We start from the raw sequence: 7,268 nt of genomic DNA, 5'->3' as shown, positions 1-7,268 counted from the left end.
TTTAATTGTGTTACCATTAGGAGATACTAAAGAGGTGTTTTGATTGTGACATCATAATGCTATCATTCTTTTACCATTATGACATAATAAAAGAGTGTATTGATTATGACATCATAGTGATTTAGTTGTCTTATCATTATGACACCGGAAAGGGGTCTTATGATTGTGATGTCATAATGCTATCATCATTTTAACAATATGACATCATAAAGGGGAGTTTTGAATGTAATATTATAATGTTTTAATTGTGTTACCATTAGGAGATACTAAAGAGGTGTTTTGATTGTGACATCATAATGCTATCATTCTTTTACCATTATGACATACTAAAAGAGTGTATTGATTATGACATCATAGTGATTTAGTTGTCTTATCATTATGACTCCGGAAAGGGGTCTTATGATTGTGATGTCATAATGCTATCATCATTTTAACAATTTGACATCACAAATGTCACCTAATAAAAGAAGCAGAGCTGAAGCAAAGAGCCGGAGCAGAAGCAAGGAATGGAAAATAGAACAAAGCAAAAGGAAATCCAGGAATGGATCAAAGCAAAGCAGAGAAACTAAAGCAGGACAGATATGCAGCTCCGCAGCCTGGGCAGAACGTAACAACAAAGGGGAGTTTTGATTGTAATATTATAATGTTTTAATTGTGTTACCATTACGAGATACTAAAGAGGTGTTTTGATTGTGACATCATAATGCTATCATTCTTTTACCATTATGACATACTAAAAGAGTGTATTGATTATGACATCATAGTGATTTAGTTGTCTTATCATTATGACACCGGAAAGGGGTCTTATGATTGTGATGTCATAATGCTATCATCATTTTAACAATATGACATCATAAAGGGGAGTTTTGATTGTAACATTATAATGTTTTAATTGTGTTACCATTAGGAGATACTAAAGAGGTGTTTTGATTGTGACATCACAATGCTATCATTCTTTTACCATTATGACATAATAAAAGAGTGTATTGATTATGACATCATAATGATTTAATTGTCTTATCATTATGACACCGGAAAGGGGTCTTATGATTGTGATGTCATAATGCTATCATCATTTTAACAATATGACATCATAAAGGGGAGTTTTGATTGTAATATTATAATGTTTTAATTGTGTTACCATTAGGAGATACTAAAGAGGTGTTTTGATTGTGACATCATAATGCTATCATTCTTTTACCATCATGACATAATAAAAGAGTGTATTGATTATGACATCATAATGATTTAATTGTCTTATCATTATGACACCGGAAAGGAGTCTTATGATTGTGATGTCATAATGCTATCATCATTTTAACAATATGACATTAATAAAGGGGAGTTTTGATTGTAATATTATAATGTTTTAATTGTGTTACCATTAGGAGATACTAAAGAGGTGTTTTGATTGTGACATCATAATGCTGTCATTCTTTTACCATTATGACATAATAAAGGAGTGTATTGATTATGACATCATAGTGATTTAGTTGTCTTATCATTATGACACCGGAAAGGGGTCTTATGATTGTGATGTCAGAATGCTATCATCATTTTAACAATATGACATCATAAAGGGGAGTTTTGAATGTAATATTATAATGTTTTAATTGTGTTACCATTAGGAGATACTAAAGAGGTGTTTTGATTGTGACATCATAATGCTATCATTCTTTTACCATTATGACATAATAAAAGAGTGTATTGATTATGACATCATAGTGATTTAGTTGTCTTATCATTATGACACCGGAAAGGGGTCTTATGATTGTGATGTCATAATGCTATCATCATTTTAACAATATGACATCATAATGGGGAGTTTTGATTGTAATATTATAATGTTTTAATTGTGTTACCATTAGGAGATACTAAAGAGGTGTTTTGATTGTGACATCATAATGCTATCATTCTTTTACCATTATGACATAATAAAAGAGTGTATTGATTATGACATCATAGTGATTTAGTTGTCTTATCATTATGACACCGGAAAGGGGTCTTATGAATGTGATGTCATAATGCTATCATCATTTTAACAATATGACATCATAAAGGGGAGTTTTGATTGTAATATTATAATGTTTTAATTGTGTTACCATTAGGAGATACTAAAGAGGTGTTTTGATTGTGACATCATAATGCTATCATTCTTTTACCATTATGACATAATAAAAGAGTGTATTGATTATGACATCATAGTGATTTAGTTGTCTTATCATTATGACACCGGAAAGGGGTCTTATGATTGTGATGTCATAATGCTATCATCATTTTAACAATATGACATCATAAAGGGGAGTTTTGATTGTAATATTATAATGTTTTAATTGTGTTACCATCAGGAGATACTAAAGAGGTGTTTTGATTGTGACATCATAATGCTATCATTCTTTTACCATTATGACATAATAAAAGAATGTATTGATTATGACATCATAATGATTTAATTGTCTTATAATTATGACACCGGAAAGGGGTCTTATGATTGTGATGCCATAATGCTATCATCACCTTAACATTATGACATCATAAAGGGGAGTTTTGATTGTAATATTATAATGTTTTAAATGTGTTACCATTAGGAGATACTAAAGAGGTGTTTTGATTGTGACATCATAATGCTATCATTCTTTTACCATTATGACATAATAAAAGAGTGTATTGATTATGACATCATAGTGATTTAGTTGTCTTATCATTATGACACCGGAAAGGGGTCTTATGATTGTGATGTCATAATGCTATCATCACCTTAACATTATGACATCATAAAGGGGAGTTTTGATTGTAATATTATAATGTTTTAATTGTGTTACCATTAGGAGATACTAAAGAGGTGTTTTGATTGTGACATCATAATGCTATCATTCTTTTACCATTATGACATAATAAAAGAGTGTATTGATTATGACATCATGATGATTTAGTTGTCATATAATTATGACACCGGAAAGGGGTCTTATGATTGTGATGTCATAATGCTATCATCATTTTAACAATATGACATCATAAAGGGGAGTTTTGATTGTAATATGATAATGTTTTAATTGTGTTACCATTAGGAGATACTAAAGAGGTGTTTTGATTGTGACATCATAATGCTATCATTCTTTTACCATTAGGACATAATAAAAGAGTGTATTGATTATGACATCATAGTGATTTAGTTGTCTTATCATTATGACACCGGAAAGGGGTCTTATGATTGTGATGTCATAATGCTATCAACAACTTAACATTCTGACATCATAAAGGGGAGTTTTGATTGTAATATTATAATGTTTTAATTGTGTTACCATTAGGAGATACTAAAGAGGTGTTTTGATTGTGACATCATAATGCTATCATTCTTTTACCATTATGACATAATAAAAGAGTGTATTGATTATGACATCATAGTGATTTAGTTGTCTTATCATTATGACACCGGAAAGGGGTCTTATGATTGTGATGTCATAATGCTATCATCATTTTAACAATATGACATCATAAAGGGGAGTTTTGATTGTAATATTATAATGTTTTAATTGTGTTACCATTAGGAGATACTAAAGAGGTGTTTTGATTGTGACATCATAATACTATCATTCTTTTACCATTATGACAAAATAAAAGAGTGTATTGATTATGACATCATAATGATTTAATTGTCTTATAATTATGACACCGGAAAGGAGTCTTATGATTGTGATGTCATAATGTTAATATCATTTTAACAATATGACATCATAAAGGGGAGTTTTGATTGTAATATTATAATGTTTTAATTGTGTTACCGTTAGGAGATACTAAAGAGGTGTTTTGATTGTGACATCATAATGCTATCATTCTTTTACCATTATGACATAATAAAAGAGTGTATTGATTATGACATCATAGTGATTTAGTTGTCTTATCATTATGACACCGGAAAGGGGTCTTATGATTGTGATGTCATAATGCTATCATCATTTTAACAATATGACATCATAAAGGGGAGTTTTGATTGTAATATTATAATGTTTTAATTGTGTTACCATTAGGAGATACTAAAGAGGTGTTTTGATTGTGACATCATAATGCTATCATTCTTTTACCATTATGACATAATAAAAGAGTGTATTGATTATGACATCATAATGATTTAATTGTCTTATCATTATGACACCGGAAAGGAGTCTTATGATTGTGATGTCATAATGCTATCATCATTTTAACAATATGACATTAATAAAGGGGAGTTTTGATTGTAATATTATAATGTTTTAATTGTGTTACCATTAGGAGATACTAAAGAGGTGTTTTGATTGTGACATCATAATGCTATCATTCTTTTACCATTATGACATAATAAAAGAGTGTATTGATTATGACATCATAGTGATTTAATTGTCTTATCATTATGACACCGGAAAGGGGTCTTATGATTGTGATGTCATAATGCTATCATCACTTTAACAATATGACATCATAAAGGGGAGTTTTGATTGTAATATTATAATGTTTTAATTGTGTTACCATTAGGAGATACTAAAGAGGTGTTTTGATTGTGACATCATAATGCTATCATTCTTTTACCATTATGACATAATAAAAGTGTATTGATTATGACATCATAATGATTTAATTGTCTTATAATTATGACTCCGGAAAGGAGTCTTATGATTGTGATGTCATAATGCTATCATCATTTTAACAATTTGACATCATAAAGGGGAGTTTTGATTGTAATATTATAATGTTTTAATTGTGTTACCATTAGGAGATACTAAAGAGGTGTTTTGATTGTGACATCATAATGCTATCATTCTTTTACCATTATGACATAATAAAAGAGTGTATTGATTATGACATCATAATGATTTAATTGTCTTATCATTATGACACCGGAAAGGAGTCTTATGATTGTGATGTCATAATGCTATCATCATTTTAACAATATGACATTAATAAAGGGGAGTTTTGATTGTAATATTATAATGTTTTAATTGTGTTACCATTAGGAGATACTAAAGAGGTGTTTTGATTGTGACATTATAATGCTGTCATTCTTTTACCATTATGACATAATAAAAGAGTGTATTGATTATGACATCATAGTGATTTAGTTGTCTTATCATTATGACACCGGAAAGGGGTCTTATGATTGTGATGTCAGAATGCTATCATCATTTTAACAATATGACATCATAAAGGGGAGTTTTGAATGTAATATTATAATGTTTTAATTGTGTTACCATTAGGAGATACTAAAGAGGTGTTTTGATTGTGACATCATAATGCTATCATTCTTTTACCATTATGACATAATAAAAGAGTGTATTGATTATGACATCATAGTGATTTAGTTGTCTTATCATTATGACACCGGAAAGGGGTCTTATGATTGTGATGTCAGAATGCTATCATCATTTTAACAATATGACATCATAAAGGGGAGTTTTGAATGTAATATTATAATGTTTTAATTGTGTTACCATTAGGAGATACTAAAGAGGTGTTTTGATTGTGACATCATAATGCTATCATTCTTTTACCATTATGACATAATAAAAGAGTGTATTGATTATGACATCATAGTGATTTAGTTGTCTTATCATTATGACACCGGAAAGGGGTCTTATGATTGTGATGTCATAATGCTATCATCATTTTAACAATATGACATCATAAAGGGGAGTTTTGATTGTAATATTATAATGTTTTAATTGTGTTACCATTAGGAGATACTAAAGAGGTGTTTTGATTGTGACATCATAATGCTATCATTCTTTTACCATTATGACATAATAAAAGAGTGTATTGATTATGACATCATAGTGATTTAGTTGTCTTATCATTATGACACCGGAAAGGGGTCTTATGATTGTGATGTCATAATGCTATCATCATTTTAACAATATGACATCATAAAGGGGAGTTTTGATTGTAATATTATAATGTTTTAATTGTGTTACCATTAGGAGATACTAAAGAGGTGTTTTGATTGTGACATCATAATGCTATCATTCTTTTACCATTATGACATAATAAAAGAGTGTATTGATTATGACATCATAGTGATTTAGTTGTCTTATCATTATGACACCGGAAAGGGGTCTTATGATTGTGATGTCATAATGCTATCATAATTTTAACAATATGACATCATAAAGGGGAGTTTTGATTGTAATATTATAATGTTTTAATTGTGTTACCATTAGGAGATACTAAAGAGGTGTTTTGATTGTGACATCATAATGCTATCATTCTTTTACCATTATGACATAATAAAAGAGTGTATTGATTATGACATCATAATGATTTAATTGTCTTATAATTATGACACCGGAAAGGGGTCTTATGATTGTGATGCCATAATGCTATCATCACCTTAACATTATGACATCATAAAGGGGAGTTTTGATTGTAATATTATAATGTTTTAATTGTGTTACCATTAGGAGATACTAAAGAGGTGTTTTGATTGTGACATCATAATGCTATCATTCTTTTACCATTATGACATAATAAAAGAGTGTATTGATTATGACATCATAGTGATTTAGTTGTCTTATCATTATGACACCGGAAAGGGGTCTTATGATTGTGATGTCATAATGCTATCATCATTTTAACAATATGACATCATAAAGGGGAGTTTTGATTGTAATATTATAATGTTTTAATTGTGTTACCATTAGGAGATACTAAAGAGGTGTTTTGATTGTGACATCATAATGCTATCATTCTTTTACCATTATGACATAATAAAAGAGTGTATTGATTATGACATCATAGTGATTTAGTTGTCTTATCATTATGACACCGGAAAGGGGTCTTATGATTGTGATGTCATAATGCTATCATCATTTTAACAATATGACATCATAAAGGGGAGTTTTGATTGTAATATTATAATGTTTTAATTGTGTTACCATCAGGAGATACTAAAGAGGTGTTTTGATTGTGACATCATAATGCTATCATTCTTTTACCATTATGACATAATAAAAGAGTGTATTGATTATGACATCATAATGATTTAATTGTCTTATAACTATGACACCGGAAAGGAGTCTTATGATTGTGATGTCATAATGCTATCATCATTTTAACAATATGACATCATAAAGGGGAGTTTTGATTGTAATATGATAATGTTTTAATTGTGTTACCATTAGGAGATACTAAAGAGGTGTTTTGATTGTGACATCATAATGCTATCATTCTTTTACCATTAGGACATAATAAAAGAGTGTATTGATTATGACATCATAGTGATTTAGTTGTCTTATCATTAT

This window comes from Spea bombifrons, chromosome 2 (assembly GCF_027358695.1).
Source record: "Spea bombifrons isolate aSpeBom1 chromosome 2, aSpeBom1.2.pri, whole genome shotgun sequence".
Classification (NCBI taxonomy): domain Eukaryota; kingdom Metazoa; phylum Chordata; class Amphibia; order Anura; family Pelobatidae; genus Spea; species Spea bombifrons.
Note: the sequence above shows the minus strand (reverse complement) of the source record.